The 19766-nt window shown below is 44.5% G+C and overlaps 1 protein-coding gene across 10 annotated transcripts in view; it reads right to left on the bottom strand.

Moving 5' to 3' along the window:
• The window catches only part of FER (FER tyrosine kinase), a 460890-nt gene extending 441532 nt beyond the window's left edge, over positions 1-19358 (bottom strand). For 4 of the 10 annotated variants that reach the window (XM_073624589.1, XM_073624593.1, XM_073624588.1 and 1 more), the window contains exon 1: positions 19209-19357. The gene's annotated coding sequence lies outside the window, so the exon portion shown is untranslated. Of the gene's footprint in view, positions 1-19208 lie in introns of all 10 variants that reach the window. The other 6 variants (XM_073624595.1, XM_073624597.1, XM_073624594.1 and 3 more) reach the window with 4 other exon arrangements.
• Between the last annotated feature and the right edge of the window lie 408 nt (positions 19359-19766).

The raw sequence follows: 19766 nt of genomic DNA, 5'->3' as shown, positions 1-19766 counted from the left end.
ATCTCTTATATTTTTTTTGACAGCTCTGAGCGGCTCTGCACTTGTCACACAGAATCGAGGAAATGTCCGGTTCAGATTGTGAGGGGGGGGGGGGGTTGAATCAAGATCACGATCTTTTAACGATTAATCGCGCAGCCCTAATTGGTACATAGGGGAGATGGAATTTAGAAGGAAAAAAAAAAGAAACTCATCCTTTAATCGCTTCAATACCAGGAACTTTTACCCCCAAAAACCCAGGCCAATTTTCAGCTTTCAGCGCGGTCACACTATGAATAACAATTGCACAGTGATGCAACACTGTACTCATTCAATTTTGGTGGTATTTAATCACCGCTGGGTTTTTTTGTTTTGTTTTTTGCAAAAAATAACAAAAAACATTTTTTTTTAAGTTTCTGTCAGTGAATTTTGTAAATATGTAAATTTTTCTCATCAGTGCCACTGATGAGGCGGCACTTATGGGAACTGATGAGGAGGCACTAAAGGGCACTGAAAGGTGGCACTCATGGTCACCGATCAGTGCACCAACTACCTGTACAGGTCTCCCCTGCGAGGAGATGCCGCTGATTGGCTCTCCTCTCTCCCACTGTCTGTGGACACAGCCGATCACGTGGGTAAAGAGCATATTGGCTCTTTCCTAAGATTGGGGTCACGCAGTGATGGCCCGTGAGAGCAGTGACACTGGGGTGACATCATATGACATCGTCCCAGAACGAGAGGGGAACCCGCCCACTGTCATTTTACTTTACAGCAGGCAGGAGGTCGTTAAAGTGGTTGTAAATCTGATCACCATATAATCTCCTTTAACACTTCACGCATAGGTCTAGCCAACACAACACACTCATGGCGAATAAACGATTCCTTGCTCACAGATCCATCAAGCAACCAACAAATTCTATCTCACCTAGAGCAATACTTTGCACACAACGTAACACCTGACATGTCTCCTACAAATATCTGGATGGCACATAAAGCGGTAATGAGAGGCCATCTGATAAATATTGCCTCAATTAAAAACAAATCCAAACTTAGAGATATTAGATCCCTTACAAACGATCTAGAAAATTTATATCACAGACACAACCAAAACCCATCTAGTGACCTTTTTAAACAGATTCAAGAGAAACGCACTACCTTATACACATTATTAGCATCGGACACCGAAAAGGCCCTCAGGTGGTCTAAAGCCAGGTTCTTACTCAACAGTAATTCATATTCCACCATGTTCGCTAGAAAACGTAATCAATCTACAAAACCACCCCACACATACAAATTAAGGAACCCATCTGGAAATATGGTGTCCCATCCTAAAGAAGTCATGAAACTGTTCTTAGACTTCTATAAAAATCTTCTTTCCACACCACAATCAGCCCCCAAACAATCTTCCCTTGACTGGCTTAACAACATTACATTGCCCACTCTTTCTAAGGACCAAATAGAATCTTTCAATGCCCCTTGTACAGACATAGAAGTTTGCAGAATCATTAGAACTTTAAAGATATCTACTGCCCCAGGCCCAGACGGCTATTCCTCGTCCTACTCTAAAAAATTTGCCCCTACCATTACCCCACACCTTACTAAACTATATAATAGTATCTTACAAGGCGGCCAATCCCATCTGAAATGCTATTAACCAACATGTCTCTTCTTCCCAAACCAAATAAAGACCACTCCACCCCTCAAGACTACCGCCCAATATCAGTTATTGATAACGACCTAAAAATATTTGGACGAATTTTGGCAGACAGATTATCGGCTGTTATCTCCCCACTAGTTGATCCTGATCAAACGGGTTTCATTCCTAACAGACAACATACGACTGACCACAAATATCATTCAAGACTCCAACACAAATTCCAAATCCACACTACTACTCAGTCTCGACATACATAAAGCGTTTGACAGCGTTTCCTGGTCATATCTTGACACTCTACTCCCCAAATATGGCATTAACAATGAATTCTTACATGGTTTTAAGGCTCTCTATCACAACCCACAAACACGTATCAAACTCCCAGGCAACAACTCAGACTTTTTCCCCCTGACCAAAGGTACCAGACAGGGTTCCCCCCTGTCCCCTCTACTTTTCGCCCTTGCGATAGAACCCCTTGCCTGCGTGATTAGAAATAACAGACATTAAAGGATACTCCAAGGGATCCAAGGAATACAAACTAAGTCTCTACGCAGATGACGTGCTTCTGTTTATAACCGACCCTCTTATCTCCCTACCCAACCTAACTAAAACCCTTGCCATCTTCCACGACCTGACAGGTCTGAGTGTAAATCTATCTAAATGCTCAGCATTACCAATCAACATTTCTCCAGCCGTAATAGCTTCACTTAAGGACAAATTCTCATTTAATTGGAATATGGATGCATTTAGAGGTCTAGGCATCCAAATTACACCTTCCTATAAAACGTTTTACCAAACTATCCTCCTTTATTTAATAGTATTAAAAATTTACTTAAACTTTGGTCTTCATACCAGATTTCATTCTCAGGTAGACTAGTGGCTGTAAAAATGATGATATTACCCAAGCTTTTATTTTTTTTCAGAGCCCTTCCTCTTATTCTACATAAAAAAAACATTAGATTCCTTGCAGAGAGAGATCAACAAATTTATATGGCTAAACAAGAAACCCAGATTTAGCTATTCCCTTATGTTTAGACCCCAAGGAAAAGGAGGCCTCAGCATTCCTAATCTTTGGCTTTATTATCTATCGGCCAGATTTACCCAATTAGCCCAATGGTATGCCCCCTTCACTTCAAATCCCTTGGCTCCGGTTCGAAGAAGAATCCGTCCTACCCTACAATCTACAAGGACTTCTCTGGTCCAAGACTATCCCACCACAAAAAATTAGACCCCTAAATCTCATCGTCACTCACACCCTTCAACTATGGAACAGACAAGTCTCTAAATTCAAATTATCCTTTGACATTCCCCCTTGGCTTCCTTTCTAGGTGACCCTCATTTCCCCCTCCCAGACAGAGCTCAAGATCAAAACTCTCTAACGAATTGGAAGTCACATAACCTAACACATTTAAAAATTGCTCTCCCACAACAATGCATTCCTCACTTTCTCCAGTCTACAAATAAAATATGATTTTCCACCTACTGAACTAGAGAACTATACAAATATAAGACAATTCTATCAGAAATATCATTCACTTACACTTCATCCCCCCTATACACAATTTGAGCAAATTTGTATCTCTTTCCCCCGTGATAGTGGTTTAATCTCCAGATTATATAAAAGTTTAAATGAAACCAACATGCCTGAGAAATCACATCCCATGCTACAATGGGAATCAGATTTAAATACCTCATTTACTCTTGATCAATGGGATACTATTTTTACAAATCTCCATAAATGTTCCAAAACAACCTCGATCAGAGAATCATCCATCAAATTGCTCTATAGATGGTATCTTACCCCCGCTAAACTTAACTCATTCTATTCCTCACTATCCCCACTCTGCTTTAGGGGTTGCCCCTCTCAGGGTACACTCTTACATATCTTTTGGGATTGTCCCCATTTAAAAAACACCTGGCATAAGGCTAGCATAATCATTGAAAAAATATCAGGTAGGAAGTTTTCTCTTACACCCCAAATCTGTCTTCTATTCTCCCCTATACAGGATATTCCAATGACTAGCACAAGGCTAATCCACACATTTCTCAGCTCCATTCATTGGGCTATAGCCTTCAATTGGCGCTCCACTACGGTACCTTGGTCACAAATTCTCAACCGCATGTCAAACATCAGACTTTCTGAAAAAATTCACCACACGTTATATGACTCTATGCCTCTTTATCAAAAAAAGTGGACCCTCTGGGACACCACCTCTTCGATTTAGAAAAATTTCTATTTTATTTTCCTCACCTCCTCTCCTTAACACATACATAATTGTCCTTCCTTCTTCCCTCCATGATAACTGGCATATTTATGACACTGTGCATTATTTCATCTGACTAACCATAACCCTTTTATATTTCCTGTATAACATTCACTGTTAAAGATATCTGTATATATACCTGTACCATCATTGTAATTGTTTTATACCTTGACCTTTTACATAATAAAAATCGTTTGTAAACAAAAGTGGTTGTAAATCTCAGACGTGAAATATGAACAAAGCCTATCCCTCTATAGTGTGTATTTGTCTTAATTAACCACTTCAGCCCCGGAAGGTTTTACCCCCTTCCTGACCAGAGTACTTTTTACAATTTGGCACTGCGTCGCTTTAACTGCTAATTGCGCGGTCATGCAATGCTGTACCCAAACGAAATTTGCGTCCTTTTCTTCCCACAAATAGAGCTTTCTTTTGATGGTATTTGATCACCTCTGCCGTTTTTATTTTTTGTGCTATAAACGGAAAAAGACCGAAAATTTTGAAAAAAAATGATATTTTCTACTTTTTGTTATTAAAAAAATCCAATAAACTCAATTTTAGTCATACATTTAGGACAAAATGTATTCAGTCACATGTCTTTGGTAAAAAAAATGTCAATAAGTGTATATTTATTGGTTTGCGCAAAAGTTATAGCGCCTACAAACTAGGGTACATTTTCTGGAATTTACACAGCTTTTAGTTTATGACTGCCTATGTCATTTCTTGAGGTGCTAAAATGGCAGGGCAGTACAAACCCCCCCAAATGACCCCATTTTGGAAAGTAGACACCCCAAGGAAATTGCTGAGAGGCATGTTGAGCCCATTGAATATTCATTTTTTTTGTCCCAAGTGACTGAATAATGACAAAAAAAAAAAATTTACAAAAAAAATTTACAAACAGTTGTCACTAAATGATATATTGCTCACACAGGCCATGCCCCCCCCCCCAAATGACCCCATTTTGGAAAGTAGACACCCCAAGCTATTTGCTGAGAGGCATGTTGAGTCCATGGAATATTTTATATTTTGACACAAGTTGCGGAAAAGTGACAATTTTTTTTTTTTTTTGCACAAAGTTGTCACTAAATGATATATTGCTCACACAGGCCATGGGCTTATGTGGAATTGCACCCCAAAATACATTTAGCTGCTTCTCCTGAGTATGGGGATACCACATGTGTGGGACTTCTTGGGAGCCTAGCCGCGTACAGGACCCCGAAAACCAAGCACCGCCTTCAGGATTTCTAAGGGCGTAAATTTTTGATTTCACTCTTCACTGCCTATCACAGTTTCGGAGGCCATGGAATGCCCAGGTGGCACAAAACCCCCCCAAATGACCCCATTTTGGAAAGTAGACACCCCAAGCCATTTGCTGAGAGGCATGGTGAGTATTTTGCAGCTCTCATTTGTTTTTGAAAATGAAGAAAAACATTTCTATGTCATATGTCACGCCTATATCCGCGCTTGCTGCAGACACGACATCTTTTTTGGGGGGGTTCGTTGGGTAGGGGTACTCGGGAGGACATAAAGAAAATGCCTCTCATGCAGCCGACTGCATCTGGTTGGGGATGTGATTGGGGAGAGTACGGGCGCTGCAAAAGTGGTGGGTTCCCAATTATTAGGATTGGCGAATGCAGCAGGAAGGGCATTATGGGCACGACGGGCCTGTGTTTGTCTTCTTCTTGGTGGCAGCGGGACACTACTTGTGCTTGCCACCTCACCAGCTTGAACTGCACTTATGGGACTCGCCACGTCACCAAGTGTTACTGCAGTGCTGGATGTACGACTGGGGTGTACTAGGCTGCTGGTGCTTGCCAGTTCACCAAAACGCTACCAAAAAAACTGTTAGCGATCGCAGGGATCAGGCCTGACTCTGCGAATGCTGCAGTTATGCGTTTAGTGTTTTGTAAGTGACAGTGATCGATCGATACTGCACTTGGGTGGGCTGGGCTGCGCTGGGCTGGGCGGAGGGGCAAAACACAGGTGCTAGCAGGTATCTGGGCTGATCCCGCTGACACTGTGTTTTTGGGAATCCTAAACTGCTGGGGACGCTAGTATAGATCTGATCGGATCAGATATTGATCCGTTCAGATACTATACCACTAAGGGAGGCGTATGCTGCGTGCGTGGGTGTTAGCGGTATTGGCGCTAATCTGACGCTGCCTGGGGCGACACATATCACCGCCGGGCGATCAGGGGGCTAAACCTTTATTCGGTAATAAACAGCGGGTGCCCTGACACTATAAAAAATAAACAAACTAACCAGCGTCACCCGTAACAGTTATATGGTGATCACTGGTGAAAGGGTTAACTAGGGGGCAACCAAGAGGTTAAAACATTTAATAGATAGTATATGGGGGTCCCTGACGCTATAAAACGCTGACGGCGAACCTAAATATTTACCTCCCTAACTAGTGTCACCTGTGACACTAATACAGTGATCAGAAAAATGATCGCTTAGTGACACTGGCGACAGGGGGTGATCAAGGGGTTAAAACTTTATTAGGGGGGGTTAGGGGGGTATCCTAGACCTAAAGGGGGCTAACCCTAACTGCCCTACCACACACTAACTGTCACAAACTGACACCAATGCAGTAATCAGAAAAAAAAAACAGCTTGGTGTCAGTGTGACAAGGGGGGGGGGTGATCGGGGGGTGATGGGGGGTGATATGTATGCCTGGCGTGTTCTACTGTAAGTGTATGTGTTTCTGCCTGCCCGTGCCATTCTGCTGACGTATATCGTCGTGAGGCAGTCGGCAAGTGGTTAAGAGCACCAAGTGTAATTTCTGTTTGCTGCTTCATTCCTCTGCTATCAGCATGAATCACTTCTGACAAGTTTTCCTGACCCCAGGAGAAAAATAGTGACAGGGAAGGGACCTCCAGCAGAGTGACAGCCTCAGCTCTGTTCCTGTGTGAGGAGGGGTGTGTCCCTTCTCTCCAAAAATCTCTCAGAGCTCTCCTCACTGAGCTCAACAGAGTGCAACTTTGGCTCTCCACACCCTTAAGCGGAGGTCCGCTGAAAAAAAAAAATTATTAAAAGCCAGCAGCTACAAATACTGCAGCTGCTGACTTTTAATATATGGACACTTACCTGTTCAAGGGGCCAGCGATGTCGGCATCCTCAGTAAGGGAATAAGGACGTGAAGGCGTGCGGATTCACTTCCTGGTTCTCTACTGCGCATGCGCAAGTTGCGCTGCGCGTCCTCTCTGGTCCCTGCTCTGTTCTGTGTCTCACAGAATACAGCGGTGGAGGAGAGTGTAGGCGCCGGAAGTGGCGTAGGTCACCGCAAGCGCTGCGGTGATCTATGCCAGGAAGTGGGAGCAAATACCTGTATTAGACAGGTATCTGCTCCCTCCTCCCCCCTGAAAGGTTTCAAATGTGACACCGGAGGGGGGGAGGAATCCAAGCTGTGTAATTTAGCACTTTGTACTACTTATGTAGGAGGATTTGTTCCATTTACAGTATCTCACAAAAGTGAGTACACCCCCATTTTTGTAAATATTTTATTATATCTTTTCATGTGACAACACTGAAGAAATGACACTTTGCTACAAAGTAAAGTAGTGAGCGTACAGCTTGTATAACAGTGTAAATTTCCTGTCCCCTCAAAATATCTCAACACACAGCCATTAATGTCTAAGCTGGCAACAAAAGTGAGTACACCCCTAAGTAAAATTGACCAAATTGGGGCCAATTAGCAATTTTCCCTGCCCAGTGGCATGGGACTCGTCTCAGGTGTGAATGGGGAGGCGGTGTGTTAAATTTGGTGTTATCGCTCTCACTCTCACATACTGGTCACTGGAAGATCAACATGGCCCCTCATGGCAAAGAGCTCTGAGGATCTGAAAAAAACAAATGTTGTTCTACATAAAGATGGTCTAGGCTATAAGATTACCAAGACCCTGAAACTGAGCTGCAGCACTGTGGCCAAGACCATACAGCAGTTTAACAGGACAGATTCTACTCAGAACAGGCCTCGCCATGGTCGACCAAAGAAGTTGAGTGCACGTGCTCAGCATCATATCCAGAGGTTGACTTTGGGAAATAGACGTATGAGTGCTGACAGCATTGCTGCCGAGGTTGAAGAGATGGTGTCAAGTGTGTCAGATGGTGTCAAGCGTGTGTGGCGGCAACCAGGCGAGGAGTACAAAGACAAGTGTGTCTTGCCTACAGTCAAGCATGGTGGTGGGAGTGTCATGGTCTGGAGCTGCATGAGTGCTGCCAGCACTGGAGAGCTACAGTTCATTGAGGGAACCATGAATGCCAACATGTACTGTGACATACTGGAGCAGAGCATGACCCCCTCCTCGGAGGCTGGGCCGCAGGGCAGTATTCCAACATGATAACGACCCCAAAGACACCTCCAAGATGACCACTGCCTTGCTAAATAAGCTGAGGGTAAAGGTGATGGACTGGCCAAACATGTCTCCAGACCTAAACCCTATTGAGCACCTGTGGGGCATCCTCAAACGGAAGGTGGAGGAGCTCAAGGTCTCTAACATCCACCAGCTCGGGGATGTCTTCATGGAGGAGTGGAAGAGGACTCCAGTGGCAACCTGTGAAGCTCTTGTGAACCATGCCCAAGAGGGTTAAGGCAGTGCTCGGACATAATGGTGGCCACACAAAATATTGACACTTTGGGCCCAATTTGGACATTTTCACTTAGGGGTGTTTAGACATTAATGGCTGTGTGTTGAGTTATTTTGAGAGGACAGCAAATTGACACTGTTATACAAGCTGTACACTCATTACTTTACATTGTAGCAAAGTGTCATTTTTTCAGTGTTGTCATGAAAAGATAGAATATAATATTTACAAAAATGTGAGGGGTGTATTCACTTTTGTGAGATACTGGGGGTTATTTACTAAAGGAAAATGCACTTTGCACTGCAAGTGCACTTGAAAGTAAAGTCACTGTAGATCAGAGGGGGATACGCAAGGAAAATAAAAAACAGCATTTTAGCTTGCACATGATTGGATGATAAAATCAGCAGAGCTTCCACTCATTTCAGATCTACCCCTTCGATTTAGAGCGTCTGCACTTCCAAGCACACTTTCAGTGCTTTCAAGTGCACTTGCAGTGCAAAGTGGATTTGCCTTTCGTAAATAACCCCCACTGTGTGTGTGTATCATCTAAGGTCAGTCACTTTACTGGCTATATGTAAGGGTTTGCAACCAATTTGAGTCTAGCAAATGTGACAGCACCTAATTTCTACAGTACAAATATATTGCTTAGTCTGTGAAGCAGGAGTCTGAACACCAGCCACCCAGTGTACAGATAAGTATTTTAGACAAAGCAAACAGTTTGCAAACAAAATTCAGGTTTGCAGCTCGACAAATACGTAAAGTGCTGACAATGCACTGTACATTATGCCTTTATACCTTTGCCTGGATTTTACCCAATTTTAACTCATTCCTGCAAGCCCTACTGTAAATTAACAACCTACCAGACAGGATATTGTGTCAGGGGACGTTAAAGAGACGGCGATATTTTACCCATACAGGGAAAAATCACCTGCTCAAAGGGTTGTTGAAAAATCTAACTATGAATGGCCAGCTTTTGAATAATCATGCAAAATGCATTATTGTCTCAACAGCTGTATTTACACACAATAAAACTGTGTTTTTCACACAAAAATCTGGAAAAATCTAGAAAAAACTTCCAACGCCTGTTTAGCTACTTTATCTCCCTGGAATTACATAGTACGTCCAGCATCCGAGTGCCTGTTCACTGCAGTGACTGGAGTTTTTCCACACTTCTGTCTGGAGCTTCAGAGTAATCTGCAAAAAATGCTGACTGCATTTTATCACACAGGAAGGCACCACACATCACTGTAAAGTAGCACAAAGAACCACACTGATGTACAGTGCAATGAAGTGTCGATTTGTGCACTTCACATACAGTTCACACGAAAAAACAAAAACATCACAACGCTCCCTACCGCCGGCTCACTGCAGTTGGAACGGACACCTGCCCATATGCTAAACTTTAGTGGCAGTGCTAACAGCCCGAAAACAAGCTCATGGCTGCAGGAGCAACTTGTATCTACTTTGTTTTTGTTTTGTTCAGTCGGCTCCTGGATTTAATTTAAAGTGATCAAAACAGCTGTATAGCGGTCTGATCACATTTCCAGTACTGGTGGTATGCCTCATCGCCACTTCCTGGGAGCATTGGACCACAATAAAAGCCTTCAGGATGGCGAGCTAGAAGAGATCGAGAAACATCTGTTCTCTGATCTTCTGTGCTATGCATACTAGTCTTTAGATCTGTAATTTTTCCAACTGCTGTAACTGGGGAAGCACTTTCCGTGCTTGATTAGCTGTAGGAGAGAGTAGAACAGACATGAAGGATTTATTTTACTCCTGAGGTCTCCCTAAAGTGTACCTACCGCCTGCCCTCGTTATATCATTAAAGTCAAATGTTGAAAAAAAAATAAAAATATTAAAATTGTAATATAATAAAAAAATATATATTTAAAAAGAAACCCGGTTACCCTGCGTGCACCCACAAATGCAAACACATGCATAGGGCTCACATACGTATGTAAACAGCAATTATATATCACTGGAAACGCTGCTGTGAGAGCTGCCAGCAAGATCCTACGTAAAACTTATGCCGATGTGCATGAGCCCAAAGAGAATACTTACCTACAGGACCCAAAGTGAGGGGAAATGGCCCAAATGGGCTTTACCACAGATGATAAAATAAAAACCTAACAGAGGTTAATTAACCACTTCAATACCGGACACTCTCACTCACTTCCTGCCCAGGCCAATTTGCAGCTTTCAACGCTGTCGCACTTTGACTCAGTCATGCAACACTCACCTCATATGAAATTTGCATCATATTTTCACACAAATAGAGCTTTCTTTTGGCAGTATTTAATCATCAGTGGGTATTTTATTTTTTTTTGTTATTTTTTTTTTGTTTATTTAGCAAAAAAAGCTTGAAAAAACAAAAACACACTTTTCTTTGTTTCTGTTATAACATTTTGCAAATAAATAATCTTTCTTTGTAAATTTAGGCCAAAATTTATTCTGCTACATATCTTTGGTGAAAATAACCCAAATCAGTGTTTATGCAGGTATGGGTATGCCATCCCTTCAGAGTGCATGCGCCTGTGATGTCACCAGCTGCATGTTGTGTGAATATATCCTAACCAGTGCAAATTTAGAAGATATTCACTGTACCTACAGTAGGTACAAGTTAAAAGGTAGACTTTACTTCCACTTTGGGAATTCATACTTAAATTAAATTTTCTTTTTTTAAACCAGAATTTAGTGTCCCTCTAAAGCAGTGGTCTCAAAGTACCGGCCAGCAGACTGGTTATAAATGGCCCGCCGAGCCTGGACGGGTTTGCAGAGGGGGAGGCGCCGAAGAGCTTTGTCTCCGTCTCCTCTCTCCTGCACGCTGCTGCAGCCCAGAGAGAGAACAGAGCAGAGGAAGGAGCAGAGGAAGGATCCGCCCATCACCCCGCCCACCTAGGCACTGGTGATCGTTCAGAGCGCCGGATCCAGGGTCCTGGAGAGGTGAGTGAGCCATCACACTGAGGCAAGTCCTTAGTGGGGTGACTGGGGTAGAAATTTGTGTGTGGGGGGTATTTATGGAGTGTGGGGGGTATTTATGGAGTGTGGGGGGTAATGGTGGGTTAATGTGTTTAATAATGCTGACACCAGTGCTGCGTTTAATAATGCGTTTGCTGACAGCAGTGCTGCGTTTAATAATGCGTTTGCTGACACCAGCGCTGGGGGTTAATAATGCGTTTTGCTGACACCAGCGCTGGGGGTTAATAATGCGTTTTGCTGACACCAGCGCTGGGGGTTAATAATGCGTTTTGCTGACACCAGCGCTGGGGGTTAATAATGCGTTTTGCTGACACCAGCGCTGGGGGTTAATAATGCGTTTTGCTGACACCAGCGCTGGGGGTTAATAATGCGTTTTGCTGACACCAGCGCTGGGGGTTAATAATGCGTTTTGCTGACACCAGCGCTGGGGGTTAATAATGCGTTTTGCTGACACCAGCGCTGGGGGTTAATAATGCGTTTTGCTGACACCAGCGCTGGGGGTTAATAATGCGTTTTGCTGACACCAGCGCTGGGGGTTAATAATGCGTTTTGCTGACACCAGCGCTGGGGGTTAATAATGCGTTTTGCTGACACCAGCGCTGGGGGTTAATAATGCGTTTTGCTGACACCAGCACTGGGGGTTAATAATGCGTTTTGCTGACACCAGCGCTGGGGGTTAATAATGCGTTTTGCTGACACCAGCGCTGGGGGTTAATAATGCGTTTTGCTGACACCAGCGCTGGGGGTTAATAATGCGTTTTGCTGACACCAGCGCCGGGGGTTAATAATGCATTTGCTGACATCAGTGCTGGGTATAGTATATTATTGCTGGTATAGTTTATTGTTTTTTGAAGTTTTGAAAGTTTGCATGCGGCCCCCATGGGATATGAAAACTTGTGATGTGGCCCTCTGGCAATTTGAGACCCCTGCTCTAAAGGCTAAGTTAGGCATTTGAAAGAAAGAGAACCGTCTACCCATACCGGCAGGCAGTTACTTGAGGAGGAAGCTCAATTAGCTACGAGGACAATCACCAGCACCCTGAAAGTACACTGAGAAGTACAAGTGGCTGAGGGTCGGGGTTGATATAAAATCAATGATTTTTTTTTTTTTTTTTTTTAATGAAAAAAAAAAAAAAAAAAAGAGAGAGATATATATATATATATATATATATATATATATATATATATATATATATATATATATATATATATATATCTTTTTTTTATTTTTTTTTTTTATTTAAAATCGATTTTTTTGATTTTTATTAAATTTATTTTAATAAAATGCTTTTGGAGTAAAAATCTATCTAAAGATAGTATTCTATTTAAAATACATTAATTATTTAGTTTATTCAGCATGGAATGGTGCTTAGTTATTTAGTTATGCAGCATGAGGTTGTATATTCTGCAATATTTACATTTTTAGTAAACTCATTTAATGAATCCGAGCTCTGCAAGCTGAGCTAACATGCACTGCATTGATACACAATTTCACAGTAACCACAAGATCAAAGTTCAGGAATATTCCTTTATCCCAATGTTTTGCAAATCTACACTACAAACCAATTAAATCGGTTCTGATATTGCTGTTTTACTAACCTGACAGATTATTATTCTAAAAATAGGAAACCCTAATTTTGTGTGCAAATATTAAATATTCTAACTACCAGCAAGAATAAGTCCTTACATTTAAAGAGCCCCTGTTATTTCAGATCCATCATGGCAGCGCCTGTTAGTGGGCATCCACTTACCTGCTGGCGCCATGTCCCTCACCTTGTTGTGTCACTGCCGCATCACCAGTCGTCCCATTAAATTGGATTGGACTGTCGTTGAGTCAACAGCAGGTCAGAGGAGGAGCCACTGCATGACAGATGACAGTTGCTCTTTTAAAAGTGAGGTGATTATGAATATGAAAAATATAAGGAGTAGTGGTTTAGGTGCGCACTGTTCTTCCACTTGGTAGTTTTTTTTTCATTTCTAATAATGCGGTGGCATGCTGCATAGGAAAGGCCGCTTCAAGATCAGAAGACAAGTAACAGGTGAATTCTGCACTTTGAGAAGGGTTTATCTTAAAAAAGTACTATAAACATAAAAAATATACACATCCCCAAAATATTTTTTTTTTTAATAAAAATAACAAAAACAAAAAAAAAAAAAAAACACACAAAAATAACCAGAGGCTGCTTTCACACTACTGAGTTTTGAATCCCAGGCAGATTTGCCATGGATCTGCCTGCGATTTGACAGTGCCAAGATGTCAATGACCCAGGACTTGCATTCAAGATGCCATGCATTTGAATAACCCCTCAAATCGCGTTGCAGGTGTGCCGCGATTGTCGCGCAGTAAAACATGCTGCAATCATGGCAACATGCATCGCGGGATGCAAGTCGCCCAAAAGTAGCTCCTGAAATATTTGTGGGTGACATGCGTCAAGCAATGTGGGTTGCAGCGATTGCAGCACGACAATCGTGGCAGACTCGCACCGCGATTTGAGGCGTCATTTAAATGAATGGCATCTTGAATGCTAGTCCCACGTTTTGTCATTCATACCTCAGCGCTGTCAAATCATGGGCAGATACGTGGAAAATCTGTCTGCGATTCAAAACGCTGTAGTGCGAATGCAGCCTAAAACAAAATCCACTTTTTACAGGAACCCTTGCTGCAAAAAAAAAAAAAAAAAAAAAACCAGTTTAACCTGTTCAGATCCGCGCTATAGCCGAATGATGTCTACAGCGCGGACCTGCTTTGCCGGGAGTACGTGCCCGAGCAGCCTGCGCGTCTCCTGCAGGGCGTGCACGGCACGTTCTGTGATCAGCTCTGGATCACAGATCGGAGTAAGGGGTCGATCCCGACCCCTTACCACATGTATAGCTGTCAGCCAATGACAGCTGATCATGTGATGTAAACAGCGCCGGTAATCGGCTATTTTTCTCCTCGCAAAAAAAAAGAAAAAACGATCACCTGTGGCTGTGAGAGGGACATTGGTCCCGATCACGGAGAGATGCCGCCAGCTCCTCAGTGCCCACCGGTGCCACCTGCCGGTGCCACCAACAGTACACAACAGTGCCGCCTACCAGTGCCCACCAGCGCCACCCATCAGAGCCACCCATCAGGGCCCCCTTATCTGTGCCCATCAGTGCAGCCTCATCAGCGCATATCAATGAAGGATAAAAATTACCTGTTTACAAAATTTTATAACAAACTATGAAACGTGATTTTTTTTTTTTTTTTTTTAATTTTCCATTTTTTTTTGTTTGTTTAGCAAAAAATAAAAATCCCAGCTGTGACTAAATACCACCAAAAGAAAGCTCTATTTGTGTGAAAAAAAATGATAAAAATTTCATTTGGGTACAGTGTTGTATGACCGTGCAATTGTCATTCAAAGTGCGTTAGCGCTGAAAGCAGAAAATTGGTCTGGGCAGGAGGTGGGGGTTTAAGTGCCTAGTAAGCAAGTGGGTAAAGCAGAGTTATGCCCCGTACACACGGTCGGATTTTCCGATGGAAAATGTGTGATAGGACCTTGTTGTCGGAAATTCTGACCGTGTGTAGGCTCCATCACACATTTTCCATCGGATTTTCCGACACACAAAGTTTGAGAGCAGGATATAAAATTTTCCGACAACAAAATCTGTTGTCAGAAATTCCGATCGTGTGTACACAAATCCGACGGACAAAGTGCCACGCATGCTCAGAATAAATAAGGAGATGAAAGCTATTGGCCACTGCCCCGTTTATAGTCCTGACGTACGTGTTTTACGTCACCGCGTTTAGAACGATAGGATTTTCCAACAACTTTGTGTGACCGTGTGTATGCAAGACAAGTTTGAGCCAACATCCGTCGGAAAAAATCCTAGGATTACGTTGTCGGAATGTCCGAACAAAGTCTGACCGTGTGTATGGGGCATAACACTCAGTTTTGTGTTTATTTAAAGTCAGCAGCTACAAAAAGCGTAGCTGCTGACTTAAACACACACTCACCTGCCCAGCAATGCAGCTGCCCAAACTCTTGCTTCTCTCCAGCAATCGGCATTACTAGTGTGGGCACCCGGCTGTGACAGCTTTAGGCTTCACAGCCGGGTGCACACTGCGCAGTCTCAATGGCTGGGCCATCTTCTGTGACCTGTGACGTGTCCCAGAAAATTGCAGAGAGGGAGGAGGAGAGGAGAACTTCCGCTCGAGTCACCTAGGCGGACCGAGCGGAAGTGGGAGCAGGGTACCTGTCAAAACTAGACCACCCCCCTCCCAAAAAAAAAAAAATATGACATGCCAAATGTGCAATGTGAAGGGGTTAGGAGTCCTTAAAGCTGAAGTTCCACATTTAGGTAGAACTTCGATTTAACCTTCAAAAAAGTCCAAGGCAACATAAAATAATAAGCAATTTAGCCCCATAATAAAGTAAAAGTCCAAAAAAGACCACACAATAAAATGAAAATAACACCGGCCTTCCAGGCCAATTTGGACCTAAATTTGTCAGGACCGCAAATCTCAAACCCATGTGAGCATTGATGTATCTTCAGTTTTCCTCTTAATATTTTGCTAAATCTATGTGCATCAGTACTGCTTGAGCCTGAAGCTCGTCCTGTAAATTTCAATGTAAAGCCTCATTCATATGGCCAAAGCAGCCATGGTATGGCAAGTATGTTGGAAACTCTGCTCAAAAGTCCAGGTATGTGTGGACAGCCACAGCCAGTACAAAAAGACGACAGGCAGCTGTAGCTGTCCGCTGGTGTTCGGAAGTAAATACACAGCCAGCAATTACCTGTGGTTATAGACAGAGTATCATTACTAGACACGAGCTGTTGTGTATAACCCAGAGGGGAACATCTGTCCCTAGCCACAGGAAATCGCTCCACTTAATACCCTTCAGCCCTATGCGATTGCAGGCAAAAGGTAAAGAACTCTACATATGCTACAAAATAACCTTTATCCACCCAGAGATATTGTCCATCCTTGCACCCCATCCTCCTCCTTTGTTAAATATCACTGAATCTAACCCCTAAACATTCTTTGTCAGGGGCTGATTTTACACAGGGCTACTGTCCTTTGCCCCTTCCACATTTGACAGTGCTATGCCCTGGTAAGTGGCCCAAGCACTGCAACCGGGGAGAAGGCAACATGCTCCCCATACCTGGAAATACTGGGGATTTCCAAGAGTGCAAACACCGCCACAGGACCAAGGGAACGATGTCTCCCTAGAGTCTGACGCTGGGGATTTCAGTCCAGGCTCTGGCAGAACAAGATGTGGCGGGGGTGCGCTGGCAAGGTAAGTATCAGCAAGTCAAGAAGAGCTCCATGCACCCATAGTCACTTAGAACTAAATGGGCAAGGTGACAGGGACTTTAGGTCCTGTAACATAAAATAAAAAGCAAATGGGGTCTCTAACCTAAAAAAGCCAGTGGGTGTTCTGCAATGTATTAAGCCTAATGGGTGTAAAAAATTCAATGGGGGTCCTGTAACATAAAAAAGCAAATGGGGCCCCACATCACAACAAAAAACAAAGTAGGCGTGATGTAATATAATAATAGTATGTGGAGTACCACAATACGTAACATAACAGACCTGGTGGGGTGTGAAGTATGGTGATGAACCCTGTGGGTGTGACCTATCATAATAAACCCAGTGGGGTGTGAAGTATGATGATGAACACAGTGGGTGACGTAACATAATAAACCCGGTGGGGTGTGGAGTATTGTTAAGAACCCTGTGGTTGTGACGTAACATAATAAACCCGGTGGGGTGTGGAGTATTGTTAAGAACCCTGTGGTTGTGACGTAACATAATAAACCCAGTGGTGTGTGAAGTACGACGATGGACCCTGTGGATGTGACGTAACATAGTAAACCCAGTGGGGTGTGAGGTACGGTGATGAACGCAGTGGGGTGTGAGGTACGGTGATGTAGTGCGTTGTGTGAGGTACGGTGATGTAGTGGGGTGTGAGGTACGGTGATGTAGTGGGGTGTGAGGTACGGTGATGTAGTGGGGTGTGAGGTACGGTGATGTAGTGGGGTGTGAGGTACGGTGATGTAGTGGGGTGTGAGGTACGGTGATGTAGTGGGGTGTGAGGTACGGTGATGTAGTGGGGTGTGAGGTACGGTGATGTAGTGGGGTGTGAGGTACGGTGATGTAGTGGGGTGTGAGGTACGGTGATGTAGTGGGGTGTGAGGTACGGTGATGTAGTGGGGTGTGAGGTACGGTGATGTAGTGGGGTGTGAGGTACGGTGATGTAGTGGGGTGTGAGGTACGGTGATGTAGTGGGGTGTGAGGTACGGTGATGTAGTGGGGTGTGAGGTACGGTGATGAAGTGGGGTGTGAGGTACGGTGATGTAGTGGGGTGTGAGGTACGGTGATGTAGTGGGGTGTGAGGTACGGTGATGTAGTGGGGTGTGAGGTACGGTGATGAAGTGGGGTGTGAGGTACGGTGATGTAGTGCGGTGTGAGGTACGGTGATGTAGTGGGGTGTGAGGTACGGTGATGTAGTGGGGTGTGAGGTACGGTGATGTAGTGCGGTGTGATGTACGGTGATGTAGTGGGGTGTGATGTACGGTGATGTAGTGCGGTGTGATGTACGGTGATGTAGTGCGGTGTGATGTACGGTGATGTAGTGGGGTGTGATGTACGGTGATGTAGTGCGGTGTGATGTACGGTGATGTAGTGCGGTGTGATGTACGGTGATGTAGTGGGGTGTGATGTACGGTGATGTAGTGCGGTGTGATGTACGGTGATGTAGTGCGGTGTGATGTACGGTGATGTAGTGGGGTGTGATGTACGGTGATGTAGTGGGGTGTGATGTACGGTGATGTAGTGGGGTGTGATGTACGGTGATGTAGTGCGGTGTGATGTACGGTGATGTAGTGGGGTGTGATGTACGGTGATGTAGTGGGGTGTGATGTACGGTGATGTAGTGCGGTGTGATGTACGGTGATGTAGTGCGGTGTGATGTACGGTGATGTAGTGCGGTGTGATGTACGGTGATGTAGTGCGGTGTGATGTACGGTGATGTAGTGCGGTGTGATGTACGGTGATGTAGTGCGGTGTGATGTACGGTGATGTAGTGCGGTGTGATGTACGGTGATGTAGTGCGGTGTGATGTACGGTGATGTAGTGCGGTGTGATGTACGGTGATGTAGTGGGGTGTGATGTACGGTGATGTAGTGGGGTGTGATGTACGGTGATGTAGTGCGGTGTGATGTACGGTGATGTAGTGCGGTATGATGTACGGTGATGTAGTGCGGTGTGATGTACGGTGATGTAGTGCGGTGTGATGTACGGTGATGTAGTGCGGTGTGATGTACGGTGATGTAGTGCGGTGTGATGTAACATAGGTAGATTGGTGTAGATGACACAAAAAGCGGGCTGTGTATTGTTGGTAGGTTTGGCGCAGTGGCATTACACAGTTTGCCAAAACTTCAATCCAAGTCAATGACAGGATGCACCCGGGACGGTGATCGGTATACGTTCACTTTTAATGAATGTCCTTCCCATAACACCAGAAAGCAGTTGGACAAGGTGCTGCCCTCCACCCTGCTGTGTGATGAAACAGACACTCCATGCTGACAATAGGGAGCTGTGACAGGGACATTGCAGGGACTGACACCGGCCTGCACACACACCACTCGGCCACCACCGTGCAGGGTGAGGGGTGAGGGCGGTGCAGCACCCTCCTATATCCATTCCCTATAATAGAGAACAATCAGCCCTCTCCCCTCCACCCTCCTCCAGGAACAGCCCATTCCCGTCACACAGCACACACCCGAACTTGCCGGTATCCCGCCTCCCTGATCCCAGCTCACCGCCCGGAACCTCCGCCTGCACCGACACCACGGATCCCGACAGGCAGCGCGTCACCGGACAGGAGCGTCAGCGCGCCAGCCAATGAAACGATGCGGTAGAGGAGGGGACCGGAGACAACATAGCCAATCAGAGCAGGCGGAGGAAGTCATTCAGCGTCCAGGATGGACAGGGATGGGTCATGTGATTCCCATTGGCTGTGTGTAAACATGGAATGCTGGACGTGCTGCTGCCTGACTCTGCTGGACTTCCCAGTGACACCATTGGGGAGTATGAGGGAGGGAGGCCAGCAGTTGGAATGTGTGCTCAGAAGGGTGCACACCCCTTTACATTATCCATGTCTAAAGCTGAACTCCAGAGAGAGCACAAATCTTCCCTGTTAGGGGAGCTGGCCCTGCACTGCAAGGGTTAAAGGAGAAGCATGGACAAAGCTTTCAGCTTCTACTTCTTTGGGGGGGTCACAGGAATGCACTTACCTTTGCTCTCCTCTGACTAGGGTTACCACCTGCCAAACCTTAAC

The sequence above is a fragment of the Aquarana catesbeiana genome, linkage group LG01, assembly GCF_042186555.1.
Source record: "Aquarana catesbeiana isolate 2022-GZ linkage group LG01, ASM4218655v1, whole genome shotgun sequence".
In the NCBI taxonomy this organism is placed as follows: Eukaryota; Metazoa; Chordata; class Amphibia; order Anura; family Ranidae; genus Aquarana; species Aquarana catesbeiana.
The sequence above is the reverse complement of the archived record's forward strand: the minus strand, read 5'-3'. Positions and strand labels throughout refer to the sequence as shown.